Source organism: Meles meles, unplaced genomic scaffold, assembly GCF_922984935.1.
Source record: "Meles meles unplaced genomic scaffold, mMelMel3.1 paternal haplotype, whole genome shotgun sequence".
In the NCBI taxonomy this organism is placed as follows: domain Eukaryota; kingdom Metazoa; phylum Chordata; class Mammalia; order Carnivora; family Mustelidae; genus Meles; species Meles meles.
The window spans coordinates 964,085-979,347 of record NW_025721520.1 but is presented as its reverse complement, the minus strand read 5'-3'; the positions used below and the strand labels follow the sequence as shown (position 1 = coordinate 979,347).

Here is a 15,263-nt window from a genome sequence, read left to right as displayed (position 1 = left end):
GAAAGAACTTCACAAAGGAAAGGTAGCCTTTACTCCTTATCTCCATTTTTTTTTTTTTTTATGACACAACTTATTTTTTTTTCGGACTGTATGTATGTAAGTATGTATGCATGTATGTATTATACATATCCATTCAAAAATCATTTTAGCTGTAGTTATTTTAGTTTTTTTTGTCTTCTACATTCTGTACTAGAGTGATTACACACCACCATTGTACTATTAGAGTTTTCTGAATTTTAATATATCTTTGCTAGTAACATTTATACTTTAATATATTTTTATTTTCCTAATTAACATCCTTTCATTATATCTTGAGAATGGTTAGAGTTTTTTTTTTAAAGATAGAGCTATTGATGATGAACTACCCAGCTTTAGTTTCTCTAGGAAAGAATTTATTTCCCCTTCATTTCTGAAGGGAAGTTCTCTCATGTAAAATATTTTTTATTGGAAGTGTCCTAATACCATTCCACTATGTTCTGTTCTGCAAGGATTCTGACATCTGCCAGTAGCACTATATCATTCTCACTGTCTGTAAGTATGCAGTTTTCTTCTTTATTTATTGTCATCCTCTCTCGCTAGAAAGGAGGCACCCTGAGGTCAAATACATTGTCTTGTTAACCTGTGTCCCACACAATTAGCAAGGGAAAATACCACAAGTGCAATGTAACAATTCATCACTTGAAATTTTTGATTTAATGTTCACAGGATGTAAATTTAACCCAAAAGACGTGAACTATAATAACAAGAGAGATTCCGCTCCTTCCTGTTGAAGGCATAAGCATGATGGATTATTTTGGAAGACAGTAGCTTATTGCCTAAATACTGTGGAAACTATTTCACCATCACAACAACAATAAAAACTTGAAGTTCTAAAAACCTCAAAGGCCTGTTTTTCTTGACTTTCCAAAAGGTAATAACAACACAGCTACTAAAAGAGACATCAGAGGGGACACTGACTGAGGACTACACATTTCTCACTGCTTCTGCCATTATCTACTTCCTCTTGCCTTTACTCATTTCCTATCACCACCATTGGTAACCCCAGCTAACAGAGTTCACAAATTCATGACATGTGAAGATGAACTAAACAGACCCATCTGCTTTTTCATATCTCCCCCTTCATCTCTTAAATTGCATCCTCCTGAATTTTTGAGAAGAAACAAATGAAATATCATTTTTACTGAGCTTTTTGTACATGCTAATTCTAGTCTATGGTCATTAATATGGTCATGTGTACAGATAAAACACAACTGAGTTGTAAGAGGTAATTAATTGCCTGAGATGAGACATGTAGTAAAGGTCACTATTAATTATGAGCTCCAGGTCTGACCTCATCAGTATGATCTCACAGGTCAGACCCTTTACCAGAATGCAGGTGTGTTTCCTGTGTTCTTTTTTTCACTACCCATTATTTGTTTTCTTTCTTTTTCTTTTTCTTATTTAATTACCTATATAGTTTGCCATATTCTGTTCTCTTGTGTTTGTTACTGCTATTATATTAAAACAACTCAAGGAGACTGAGAAGACACTTCATTCCATGGTTACACCTACAAAACAACCACATCAGTGCAACTTCAACTGGTAGAATACACTCTGCAGAGTTAATCGTAGAGAGGAGGCCACATCAAAAATGGAAGGGATATATACTGCATGGGGCACTGTGTGTGGTGCAAAAACAATGAACACTGTTATGCTGAAAATAAACAAATAAAATAAAATAAAATTGAAGGGATAGTATCAGCAACAGAACTCCCAGTGAGACTCACCCAACCTGGAAAGACAGAGAGAAGGAAGAAAAACAGACCCACCAGGCACTCCTGGTGTGCAGGGGACCTGCAGGGGAAAATAGGTCCCTATAACATTTTACTTTGAATAACACTAGGGCTCAACTTCATGAGTTTTATAATCAGTGATGCTAAAATTCAAGTACTTTTAAAATCAACAGTCTCACCTCTGGGTGCCAGAAGGGAGTAGGGCACTGAATCCCAGACCTTAAAGTGAAACCATAAAAAACAATCCTGTTGAGATATGACATAGTAGCAGCACTCTGAAAACACCTGGGGTGTACAGGAAAGAGATGTATTTACAATTCCCAGAAAGTGCAGTATAGGGGCAGGGATCCTTAGGAACTTCTCTAAGTATAAAAAATCTGATTTAAAAAAAAAAAAACAGGTGAGTGCCACTTCTCTTCCCACTTCCAGCCTAGATATTGTAACACCTGCAGGAACCAGTGTGAACTCTTAGCATAGAGCTCACTAACACTGTATCCCCACCTTCCTGTTCTCTGGTGGAGCATGTCCAACAAGCTCCATACCTTCAGGATTCTCTCCAAAGCATCTCCAAACAGGTCTCATCTTTCATGTAGGCCAAGTAGGGACCAGGAACCAGCACCTGCCTTCGTAATACTATGCACCTTACCCTCACGTTCTCCAGTGGACTCACTTCAGTCAATTTACCCCGTGTAGCAGGACTGCCTTCAAAATGGTGCCTGACACATCTCTTCCTGACAGTAACCCTAACAGTGTCGAGCTTCCCTCCAGAGTGACTCTTGCCCAGCAGAGAGAACAAGATAATTACACACACCAGTTCAACTACAGGCCTAGCAATGAATAGGGGACATATACCTGATCTGACTCCTAGTCCACCTCACTAAAAATAACCCAGTCATGTACAGCACAAGGAGAAAGCCCAGTATTTCAGAGTGACTGCAACCTTTAGATGGACTAGAGGAAAGCATCGGTTCTGACTGCAAGCCACATACACCAACTAAAACCTCATGGAACAACATAAGTAGATTATCCTGCAATTTTGTGTGACAAGAGCCCTGGAAACTGAGCTGAGAGCAGGCATTTCTCTGACACAACTAGAAGCTCAAGGCAGCCACATAATGGCCCCTTAAGAGCACAGGGCCATACAACAGGCAAAAGTGGTCACCCAGTCAGTGGACTGAAGGAAAATGCATATCAGTCATAATGAATAGGGTACATGTAACACAAAGGAAACAACACTAATACACCTCTTCTTGTGAGCAAGGGACATTGCATTATAGTACTTCATAACCTGTTCTTCATAAGACCACTGCTTCCAAGACCAAGAGACCTAACTGATTTTCTCAATACATACAAAAACAAAACAAAACAAAACAACAACAACAAAAAAAAAGCAGAGATGTAGACAAAATACAAAATATGGAGAAGAAGAAATATGTATCAAATGAAAGACTGGACAAAATCACAAAACAGAGCTAAACGAAATGGAGATAGCAATATATTTGATCAAGAATTCAAAGCAATGACCATAAATATACTTACTGAACTTGAGAAAAGGTGTAGAGGATCTCAGTGACACCTCAACAAAAAGGCAGAAAAAATAAAGAAGGATATATCAGACATTAAATACTAGATAAGTTAAATTAAAAATTTACTAAAGAGGACACCTGGATGGCTCAGCAGATTAAGCTGCTGCCTTCCCATAGGGTCATGATCCCCGAGTCCTGGGATCGAGTCCCACATCAGGCTCCTTGCTCAGTGGGAAGCCTGTATCTCTCTCTGCCTCTGCTTGCCATTCTGCCTGCTTGTGTTCTCTTTCTCTGACAAATATATAAATAAATAAAATGTTTTTTAAAATTTACTAAAGAGAATAGTCAACTAAAATAAAGTGAAGAATAGAATGCTGAGTCAGAAGAGAGTTATAGAATTCAATAAAACTGAATTAAAAAGGAGGAAAAGGAGGTGGAGAAGGAGGAGGGGGAGGGGGAAAATGAAAATAGGTTAAAGAAACTCCGTGACGTAATCAAGTACAATAAAATTCACATCTAGGGATATCAGAAGGAGAAAAGTTAGAAAAGAGAGTAGAAACATTATGTAAGAAATAATAGCTGAAAATTTCCTTAATGTAAGGAAGGAAAAAATCAACAAAATTAATCCAAGGATTTCTACACCAAAACACATAATTTAATTGGCAAAAAGTAAACTTTATAAGCAACAAGAAGAAAGAAAACTGTTACATACAAGGTAATCCCCATAAGGCCATCACCTGTTTATTCAGCAGAAATTGTGGAGGACTGAAGAAAGTAGTGTGATATATTAAAAGTGCCAAAAGATAAAGACCTGCAGTGAAAGAGGCTATCATTCATAATAGAAGGAGAGATAAAGGTTCCAAACAAGATCAGTTGATGGAGTTTATCACCACTAAATCAGCCTTAGAAGAAATGATAAATGGAAATCTTTGAGTCAAAATAAAAGGCCATACACTAAATTAATATCTCTCAATAGTTACCCTGAATATAAATGGGCTAAATGCCCCAGTCAAAAGACACAGTGTATCGGAATAGCTTAAAAAAAAAAAAAAAAGCCCATCAATATGCTGTCTAGAATAAACTCATTTTTGACCCAAAGACACCTCCAGATTTAAAGTGACAGGATGGAAATCAATTTACCATGCTAATGCACATCAAAAGAAAACTGGGGTGGCAATCCTTATATCAGATCAATTAGATTTTAAGCCAAAGACTATAATAAGAGATGAGGAGGGTCACTATATCATAATTAAAGCGTCTGTCCAACAAGAAGTACTAAAATTTTTAAGTATCTATGCCCCTAACATGGGAGCAGCCAACTACATAAACCAATTAATAACAAAATCAAAGAAATACATCAACAACAATAAAATACTAGTAGGGGGCTTTAACACTCCCCTCACCGAAATGGACAGATCATCCAAGCAAACAGTCAGCAAGGAAATAAAGGCCTTAAATGACATTCAGGACCAAATGGACATCATGGATATATTCAGAACATTCCATCCCAAAGCAACAGAATACACATTCTTCTCTAGTGCACATGGAACATTCTCCACAATAGTTCATATCCTGGGGCACAAATCAGATCTCAACTGGTACCAAAAGATTGGGATCATTCCCTGTGTATTTTCAGACTACAATGCTCTGAAGCTAGAACTCAATCACAAGAGGAAAATTGGAAAGAACCCCAATACATGGAAGTTAAAGGACATCCTTCTAAAGAATGAATGGGTCAACCAGGAAATTAGAGAAGAATTTTAAAAATTCATGGAAACAAATGATAATGAAAACACAACAGTTCAAAATCTGTGGGACACAGCAAAGGCAGTCCTGAGAGGAAAATATACAGTGATACAAGCCTTTCTCAAGAAACAAGAAAGGTCTCAAATAAACAAGTTAATGCTACATCTAAAGAAGCTAGAGAAAGAACAACAAAGAAAGCCTAAACCCAGCAGGAGAAGAGAAACAAAGGTCAGAGCAGAAATCAATGAAATAGAAACAAAACAAAAATAAAATGAAACAAAAACAAAAGAACAAATCAACAAAACTAGGAGCTGGTTCCTTGAAAGATTTAATAATATTGATTAAACCCTGGCCAGACTTATCAAAAAGAAAAGAGAAAGGACCCAAATCAATAAAATCATGAATGAAAGAGGAGAGATCACAACGAACACCAAAGAAATACAGACAATTATAAGAACATACTATGAGCAACCCTACGCCAACAAATTTGACAATCTGGAAGAAATGGATGCATTCCAAGAGACATATAAACTACCACAACTGAATCAGGAAGAGATAAAAAATCTGAACAGACCCATAACCAGTAAGGAGATTGAAGCAGTCATGAAAAATCTCCCAACAAATAAGAGCCCAGTGCCAGATGGCTTCCCAGAGGAATTCTACCAAACATTTTTTTTACATTTTATTTATTTTTTCAGCGTAACAGTATTCATTCTTTTTGCACAACACCCAGTGCTCCATGCAAAACGTGCCCTCCCCATTACCCACCACCTGTTCCCCCAACCTTCCACCCCTGACCTTTCAAAACCCTCAGGTTGCCCCAACCTCCCACCCCTGACCCTTCAAAACCCTCAGGTTGTTTTTCAGAGTCCATAGTCTCTTATGGTTCGCCTCCCCTCCCCAATGTCCATAGCCTGCTCCCCCTCTCCCAATCCCACCTCCCCCCAGCAACCCCCAGTTTGTTTTGTGAGATTAAGAGTCATTTATGGTTTGTCTCCCACCCAATCCCATCTTGTTTCATTTATTCTTCTCCTATCCCCCTACCCCCCCATGTTGCTTCTCCATGTCCTCATATCAGGGAGATCATATGATAGTTGTCTTTCTCCGATTGACTTATTTCACTAAGCATGATATGCTCTAGTTCCATCCACGTCGTCGCAAATGGCAAGATTTCATTTCTTTTGATGGATGCATAGTATTCCATTGTGTATATATACCACATCTTCTTTATCCATTCATCTGTTGATGGACATCTAGGTTCTTTCCATAGTCTGGCTATTGTAGACATTGCTGCTATAAACATTCGGGTACACGTGCCCCTTCGGATCACTATGTTTGTATCTTTAGGGTAAATACCCAGTAGTGCAATTGCTGGGTCATAGGGTAGTTCTATTTTCAACATTTTGAGGAACCTCCATGCTGTTTTCCAGAGTGGTTGCACCAGCTTGCATCCCCACCAACAGTGGAGGAGGGTTCCCCTTTCTCCACATCCTCGCCAGCATCTGTCATTTTCTGACTTGTTCATTTTAGCCATTCTGACTGGTGTGAGGTGATATCTCATTGTGGTTTTGATTTGTATTTCCCTGATGCCGAGTGACGTGGAGCACTTTTTCATGTGTCTGTTGGCCATCTGGATGTCTTCTTTGCAGAAATGTCTGTTCATGTCCTCTGCCCATTTCTTGATTGGATTGTTTGTTCTTTGGGTGTTGAGTTTGCTAAGTTCCTTATAGATTTTGGATACTAGCCCTTTATCTGATATGTCGTTTGCAAATATCTTCTCCCATTCTGTCGGTTGTCTTTTGGTTTTGTTAACTGTTTCCTTTGCTGTGCAAAAGCTTTTGATCTTGATGAAATCCCAATAGTTCATTTTTGCCCTTGCTTCCCTTGCCTTTGCCATTGTTCCTAGGAAGATGTTGCTGCGGCTGAGGTCGAAGAGGTTGCTGCCTGCATTCTCCTCAAGGATTTTACACATTCAGAGAAACTTCTCTAGTAACAAACTATAGAAATGATCCCTGAAAGTATAGTCTTGATGGATTCCTTTCTCACATTGAGGTCCTTCATCCATTTGGAATTCTACCAAACATTTAAAGAAGAATTAATTCCTCTTCTTCTGAAACTGTTCAAAAAATAGAAATGGAAGGAAAACTTCCAAATTCATTTTATGAGGCCAGCATCACCGTGATCCCAAAACCAGACAAGGATCCCACCAAAAAAGGGAACTACAGACCAATATCCTTGATAAACACAGATGTGAAAATTCTCACCAAAATACTGGTCAATAGGATCCAACAGTACATTTAAAGGATTATTCACAATGACAAAGTGGGATTGATTCCAGGGCTGCAGGATTGGTTCAACATCTGCAAATCAATCAAAGTGATACAATACATTAATAAAAGAAAGAACAAGAACCATATGCTACTCTCAATAGATCCTGAAAAAGAATTTGACAAAGTAAAGCATCATTTCTTGATCAAAACCTTTCAAAGTGTAGGGATAGAGGGTATACACCTCAATATCATCAAAGCCATCTATGAAAAACCCACAGTGAATATCGTTCTCAATGGAGAAAAAACAGATCTTTTCCGCTATGGTCAGGAACACGGCAGGGACGTCCATCATCTCCACTGCTATTCAACATAGTACTAGAAGTCCTAGCCTCAGCAATCAGAAAACAAAAAGAAATTAAAGGCATCCAAAATGGCAAAGAAGAAGTCAAATTGTCACTCTTTGCATATATGATACTTTATGTGGAAAACCCAAAAGACTCCACTCCAAATATGCTAGAACTTGTACAGGAATTCAGTAAAGTGTCAGGATATAAATTCAATGCACAGAAATCAGTTGCATTTCTACAGACCAATAACGAGTCAGTCCCATTTACAATCGCACACAATATCATTAGATACCTAGTAATAAACTTAACCAAAGAGGCAAAGTATCTGTACTCAAAAAACTATAAAGTACTCATGAAATAAATTGAGAAAGACACAAAGAAATGGAAAAATTTTCCATGCTCATGGATTGGAAGAACAAATACTGTGAAAATGTCTACGCTACCTAAAGCAATCTACACGTTTAATGCAATCCCTATCAAAATATCATCCATTTTTTCAAAGAAATGGAACAAATAATCCTAAAATTTATATGGAACCAGAAAAAAACTCAAATAGCCAGAGGAATGTTGAAAAAGAAAGCCAAATTTGGTGGCATCACAATTCTAGACTTCAAGCTCTATTACAAAGCTGTCATCATCAAGACAGTATGGTACTGGCACAAAAACAGACACATAGATCAATGGAACAGAATAGAGAGCCCATAAATAGACCCTCAACTCTATGGTCAACTAATCTTCAACAAAGCAAGAAAGAATGTCCAATAGAAAAAAGACAGTCTCTTCAACAAATGGTGTTGGGAAAATTGGACAGCCAAGTGAAGAAAAATGAAGCTGGGTCATTCCCTCACATCACACATGAAAATACACTCAAAATGAATGAAGGAACTCAATATGATAAAGGAGTCCATCAAAATCCTTGAGGACAAAACAGGCAGCAACCTCTTTGACCTCAGCTTTAACAAATTCTTCCCTGAAACATTGCCAAAAGCAAGGAAGCAAGAGCAAAAAATTTTGATCATCAAGATCAAAAGCTTTTGCACAGCAAAGGAAACAGTTAACAAAACCAAAAGACAACTGAGAGAATGGGAAAAGATATTTGTAAATGACATAGCAGATAAAGGGCTAGTATCCAAAATCTATAAAGAACTTATCAAACTCAACACCCAAAGAACAAATAATCCAATCAAGAAATGGGCAGAAGACATTAACAGACATTTCTGCAAAGAAGACATCGAGATGGCCAACAGACACATGAAAAGGGCTCCACATCACTTGGAATGAGGGAAATACAAATCAAAACCACAATGAGATATCACCTCACACCAGTCAGAATGGCTACAATTAACAAGTCAGGAAAAGACAGATGCTGGCAAGGATGCAAAGAAAGGGGAACCCTCCTCCACTGTTGGTGGGGATGCAAACTGTTACAACCACTCTGGAAAACAGCATGGGTGTTCCTCAAAAAGTTGAAAATAGAGCTACCCTATAACCCAGCAATCACACTACTGGATATTTACCCTAAAGATACAAATGTAGTGATCCGAAGGGCCACATGCACCCGAATGTTTATAGCAGCAATGTCCACAATAGCCAAACAATGGAAAGAACCTAGATGTCCATCAACAGATGAATGGATAAAGAAGAACTTCTTTATCCATTCATCTGTTGATGGACATCTAGGATAGACATGATAGATTTTATATATATGCATACATATATATGTATATATATACAAAGGGATACTATGCAGCCATCAACAGAATGAAATATTGCCATTTGTGATGACATGGATGGAACTAGAGGGTATTACGCTGAGCAAAATAAGTCTATCAGAGAAAGGCAATTATCATATTATCTCCATGATACAAGGGAGTTGAGAGGCAATGTGAAGGGTTTGGGGGGTAGGAAAGGAATAAATGAAACAAGATGGGATCGGGAGAAAGACAAACTACAATAGACACTTAATTTCACAAAACAAACTAAGGATTGCCAGGGGACAGGGGGGAGGGAGAGGGTTGTTGGGTTACGGACATTGGGGAGGGTGTGTGCTATGGTGAGTGCTGTGAAGTGTTTAAACCTAGCGATTCACAGACCTGTACCCCTGGGGTTAAAAGTACATTATATGTTAATAGAAAATTAAAAGTATATTAAAAATTTTAAAAAGGTCATAATCAGGATTAAAAACATTAAGAAATGGGACAAGTTAAGATGACACATAAGTAAGGGGACTCTAAATTTGTCTTTTACCTTGAATACAACTATAAAATTATAAAATCATCCTAACACCTAAGAAATCAATTGGAGATCTGAGAAAACAAATGCTGCAAGGCTCCAAGTAGAAAAGCGACCATCATTTGGAAGGTAAGAGGTGCAGAGACTTGAATACAGTGTGATAGAGCTGAGGATAAGGTGGAAGGGATGGAGCCTGCTTAAGGAAGCTACTTTGAAATATTAAAATCAGTGGAGTACAAATTTTCAGCTCTGGGTCTAGAGATCAGAGTGCCAGAATTTTCATCCCTCACCCGTTTGGTGCTGAAACACTTCAGAGAGCAAGAAAACACCACCTAGTGGAGTCAGGAGTTGCCTACTCTTAGTCCTGCCACCCTGTACCCTGGAGAAGTATTTGCACTAGGGCAAGTCCCCCTGAGAGTCAGGAAAACAGGTCTCTCCCCAAGAAGACCAGCACAAACAACTGGCTGCCACCAAGTTTACTGATCATAGAGGTATGCAAATCTTCAGCTCTAGGGAAAATCACTATACAGCATTCTTTGTATTTTTATTATTTAACCTTTTAGTATTACATTTTCAGTTATATTTTTATTTTTTTAATTTTTTTCTTATTTTAATATGAAAGAAAAATATATTTCCTTTTATGTATTTCTTATTTTGGCAACTAATTTATTTTAAACAAAGAGTTAAAAACAAAAACCCCCAAAACCCAAGCTGTAGTTTTTACTGTTTTGTTTTCTTGTCATTGTTGTTATTGCTGTTGTTGTTATTGTTTTATTTTGCTTTCTCCTTTTCTCTTCTGGACAATGTGATGAGTTGGAGAAATTCACTCCAATAGAAAAACAGAAGGTAGTACTCACAGCCAGGGATTTAACAAATGTGGGTTCAAGTAAAATGTCTGCAATAGAATTTAAAACAATTATAAAGAGGTGGGAGTCAAGATGGCGGAGAAGTAGCAGCCTGAGACTACATCAGGTAACAGGAGATCAGCTCGATAGCTTATCTAAACATTGCAAACACCTACAAATCCAACGGGAGAGCGAAGAGAAGGAGAACAGCAACTCTAGAAACAGAAAATCAACCACATTCTGAAAGGTAGGACTGGTGGAGAAGTGAATCTAAAACGAGGGGAAGATAGACCGCGGGGGGAGGGGCCGGCTCCCGGCAAGCGGCGGAGGAACGGAGCACAAAATCAGGACTTTTAAAAGTCTGTTCCACTGAGGGACATTGCTCCAGGGGCTAAACCGGGGTGAAGCCCACGCGGGGCCAGCGTGGCCCCAGGCCCTGCAAGGTCACAGAAGGATCGGGGGTGTCAGAGTGTCGGAGAGCTTGCAGGTATTAGAACGGAGAAACCGGCTGCAAAGACAGAGCCGAGGACTGAACTCTCAGCTCGGGGTTACCTTGAACTGGTCGCGGGCTGGGTGAGCTCGGAGCGCGGCTAGAGGCTGGGGATACGGGAGTGATTGGGTGCTGTCCTCTGGGGGAGCACTGAGGAGTGGGGCCCCAGGCTCTCGGCTCCTCCGGGTCGGGGACTGGGAGGCCGCCATTTTCATTCCCGTCCTCCGGAACTCTACGGAAAGCGTTCAGGGAACAGAAGCTCCCAAAAGCGAACCGGAGCCGATTACTTAGTCCGGCCGCCGGTAAGGGCGGTGCAATCCCGCCTCGGGCAAAGACACTTGAGAATCACTACAACAGGCCCCTCCCCCAGAAGATCAACAAAATATCCAGCCAGGACGAAGTTCATCTATCAAGGAGAAAGCAGATTCAATTCCTAAGACAGCAGAGCAATGCCAGAGGAGGAGAAAGCAAAGCACGGAACTCATGGCTTTCTCCCCATGATTCTTTAGTCTTGCGGCTACTTCAATTTTTTTTTCTTCTTTCAATTTTTTTTTCTTTTTTCAATTTTTTTTCTTTTTTCTTTTTTCTTCTTCTGCTAAATTTTTTTAAAACTTTTACCCTTTTCTTTTTTAACGTTTTTTGACTAGTTCATCTAAATATATATATTTTTTCTTTCTTTTTTATATTTTTTAATTTGTTTTATTTTTTAAATTTTTTTCTTTTCTTTCTTTTTTTTTCTTTTTTTCTTTTTTTTTCAGAACCTGTTTTTTATCCCCTTTCTCCCCCCCACAATTTGGGGTCTCTTCTGATTTGGTTACAGCGCATTTTTCCGGGGTCTTTGCCACCCTATTAGTAGTTTATTTGCTCCTTCATATCCTCTTATCTGGACAAAATGACAAGGCGGAAAAAATCACCACAAACAAAAGAACAAGAGACAGTACCGAAGGCTAGGGACCTAATCAACACAGACATGGGTAATATGTCAGATCAAGAGTTCAGAATGACGATTCTGAACATTCTAGCCGGGCTCGAAAAAGGCATGGAAGATATTAGAGAAACCCTCTCTGGAGATATTAAAGCCCTTTCTGGAGAAATTAAAGAACTAAAATCTAACCAAGTTGAAATCAAAAAAGCTATTAATGAGGTGCAATCAAAAATGGAGGCTCTCACTGCTAGGATCAATGAGGCAGAAGAAAGAATTAGTGATATAGAAGACCAAATGACAGAGAATAAGGAAGCCAAGCAAAAGAGGGACAAACAGCTACTGGACCATGAGGGGAGAATTCGAGAGAAAAGTGACACCATAAGACGAAACAACATTAGAATAATTGGGATTCCAGAAGAAGAAGAAACAGAGAGGGGAGCAGAAGGTCTATTGGAGCGAATCATTGGGGAGAATTTCCCTAATATGGCAAAGGGAACAAGCATCAAAATCCAGGAGATGCAGAGAACCCCCCTCAAAGTCAACAAGAATAGGTCCACACCCCGTCAACTAATAGTAAAATTGACAAGTCTTAGTGACAAAGAGAAAATCCTGAAAGCAGCCCGAGAAAAGAAGTCTGTAACATACAATGGTAAAAATATTAGATTGGCAGCAGACTTATCCACAGAGACCTGGCAGGCCAGGAAGAGCTGGCATGATATATTCAGAGCACTCAACGAGAAAAACATGCAGCCAAGAATACTCTATCCAGCTAGGCTATCATTGAAAATAGGAGGAGAGATCAAAAGCTTCCAGGACAAACAAAAACTGAAAGAATTTGCAAACACCAAATCAGGTCTCCAGGAAATATTGAAAGGGGTCCTCTAAGCAAAGAGAGAGCCTAAAAGTAGTGGATCAGAAAGGTACAGAGACAATATACAGGAACAGTCACCTTACAGGCTAATAATGGCACTAAATTCATATCTCTCAATAGTTACCCTGAATGTTAATGGGCTAAATGCCCCAATCAAAAGACACAGGGTATCAGAATGGATAAAAAAACAAAACCCATCAGTATGTTGCCTACAAGAAACTCATTTTAGACGCGAAGACACCTCCAGATTTAAAGTGAGGGGGTGGAAAACAATTTACCATGCTAATGGGCATCAGAAGAAAGCTGGGGTGGCAATCCTTATATCAGATCAATTAGATTTTAAGCCAAAGATCTAATAAGAGATGAGGAAGGACACTATATCCTACTCAAAGGGTCTGTCCAACAAGAAGATCTAACAATTTTAAATATCTATGCCCCTAACGTGGGAGCAGCCAACTATATCAACCAATTAATAACAAAATCAAAGAAACACATCAATAATAATACAATAATAGTAGGGGACGTGAACACTCCCCTCACTGAAATGGACAGATCATCCAAGCAAAAGATCAACAAGGAAATAAAGGCCTTCAATGACACACTGGACCAGATGGACATCACAGATATATTCAGAACATTTCATCCCAAAGCAACAGAATACACATTCTTCTCTAGTGCACATGGAACCTTCTCCAGAATAGATCACATCCTGGGTCACAAATCAGGTCTCAACCGGTATCAAAAGATTAGGATTATTCCCTGCATATTTTCAGACCACAATGCTCTGATGCTAGAACTCAATCACAAGACGAAAGCTGGAAAGAACCCAAATACATGGAGACTAAACAGCATCCTTCTAAAGAATGAATGGGTCCACCAGGAAATTAAAGAAGAATTGAAAAAATTCATGGAAACAAATGACAATGAAAACACAACAGTTCAAAATCTGTGGGACACAGCAAAGGCAGTCCTGAGAGGAAAATATATAGTGGTACAAGCCTTTCTCAAGAAACAAGAAAGGTCTCAAGTACACAACCTAACCCTACGCGTAAAGGAGCTGGAGAAAGAACAAGAAAGAAACCCTAAACCCAGCAGGAGAAGAGAAATCATAAAGATCAGAGCAGAAATCAATGAAATAGAAACCAAAAAAACAATAGAAAAATCAATGAAACTAGGAGCTGGTTCTTTGAAAGAATCAATAGGATTGATAAACCCCTGGCCAGACTCATCCAAAAGAAAAGAGAAAGGACCCAAATCAATAAAATCATGAATGAAAGAGGAGAGATCACAACTAACACCAAAGAAATACAGACAATTATAAGAACATACTATGAGCAACTCTACGCCAACAAATTGGACAATCTGGAAGAAATGGATGCATTCCTAGAGACATATAAACTACCACAACTGAACCAGGAAGAAATAGAAAACCTGAACAGGCCCATAACCAGTAAGGAGATTGAAACAGTCATCAAAACTCTCCAAACAAACAAAAGCCCAGGGCCAGATGGCTTCCCAGGGGAATTCTACCAAACATTTAAAGAAGAACTCATTCCTATTCTCCTGAAACTGTTCCAAAAAATAGAAATGGAAGGAAAACTTCCAAACTCATTCTATGAGGCCAGCATCACCTTGATCCCAAAACCAGACAAGGATCCCACCCAAAAAGAGAACTACAGACCAATATCCTTGATGAACACAGACGCAAAAATTCTCGCCAAAATACTAGCCAATAGGATTCAACAGTACATTAAAAGGATTATTCACCACGATCAAGTGGGATTTATTCAAGGGCTGCAGGGTTGGTTCAACATCCGCAAATCAATCAATGTGATAGAACACATTAATAAAAGAAAGATCAAGAACCATATGATACTCTCAATAGATGCTGAAAAAGCATTTGACAAAGTACAGCATCCCTTCCTGATCAAAACTCTTCAAAGTGTGGGGATAGAGGGCACATACCTCAATATTATCAAAGCCATCTATGAAAAACCCACCGCAAATATCATTCTCAATGGAGAAAAACTGAAACCTTTTCCGTTAAGGTCAGGAATACGGCAGGGATGTCCATTATCACCACTGCTATTCAACATAGTACTAGAAGTCCTAGCCTCAGCAATCAGACAACAAAAAGAAATTAAAGGCATCCAAATACGTAAAGAAGAAGTCAAACTATCACTCTTCACAGATGATATGATACTATATGTGGAAAACCCAAAAGACTCCACTCCAAAAC

General features: G+C 38.9%; 1 pseudogene; it reads right to left on the bottom strand.

Annotated features, from left to right (window-relative positions):
- Positions 1-6,924: 6,924 nt before the first annotated feature.
- Positions 6,925-7,072, bottom strand: LOC123936453 (annotated as a pseudogene).
- Positions 7,073-15,263: the final 8,191 nt, after the last annotated feature.